The following is an 845-nucleotide window of genomic DNA, read 5'->3' on the forward strand; positions in this document are numbered from 1 at the left end:
TTTTTTTTTCATCTCCCCATTTTAGTGATTACATATCATTCATTATTCTATAAATATTATTTATAAACATGTACATTGAGGAGAAAATATTTTTATCTCTGTTAATCTAATGAGGCTGTAGACATTAAATATTTCAGTTTTACTATGGACTATTTATTTTCTAGTTACATTTCAGAACAAAAATGTTCATCTTTTTCTTCAATGAACCAAAGGTTTCCTTGTGGCTGTAGATTTTGTAACAGGAGAATGAAGATGCATTTTAAATTATTATTCATAAATACTCCCACCACTTTCTTACAATATTTTAGTCTCTGTGTTCATCTTTATGTGTTATCGTACACAATTTTCTTTTCTTTTTTTCTCTTTTACAGGGGAAAGCGCGAACGCAGTCCCCCACTACCACAAATTCTGCAGTCAAGTTTCCCACATTTGGGGAAATCGTAGGGGTCAGCACATCTAGAGTGCAATAGATAAGCCTCGCCCTGGGAAAACCACCTTCGTGATCATGGCATCTCCCCTGTGAGGTAAGTAGCATCATATGCAATTTTCTCCTGATTTTTACTTAATTATTTCCTTCATTAATACAGAAAGGTCAGATTTCCTATCATATGTGTTTTTCATGGTAGCATAGAATTTAATTAGAGAAATCTTATTAAAATGATATTATGTACAAATATAATTTCATGAAATATTAAAATTGAGATTTTATTCACATAATGTTTATTTCCTAAACTACCCATCACTGAGAATTTTAATGCACTCTTTTAAAAATTTTTTCATCAATGTTTAAAACATGGACATTGAATTTACTACTAAAGTTGTCTTGCCTTTAGTCAAAGAAGCTA

General features: G+C 30.7%; 1 non-coding gene across 1 annotated transcript; it reads right to left on the minus strand.

Moving 5' to 3' along the window:
* Positions 1-368: 368 nt before the first annotated feature.
* Positions 369-532, minus strand: LOC128589529 (U1 spliceosomal RNA). The gene has a single exon (XR_008381083.1). It is a non-coding gene; the product is annotated as a U1 spliceosomal RNA (small nuclear RNA).
* Between the last annotated feature and the right edge of the window lie 313 nt (positions 533-845).

This window comes from Nycticebus coucang, chromosome 6 (genome assembly GCF_027406575.1).
Source record: "Nycticebus coucang isolate mNycCou1 chromosome 6, mNycCou1.pri, whole genome shotgun sequence".
Classification (NCBI taxonomy): domain Eukaryota; kingdom Metazoa; phylum Chordata; class Mammalia; order Primates; family Lorisidae; genus Nycticebus; species Nycticebus coucang.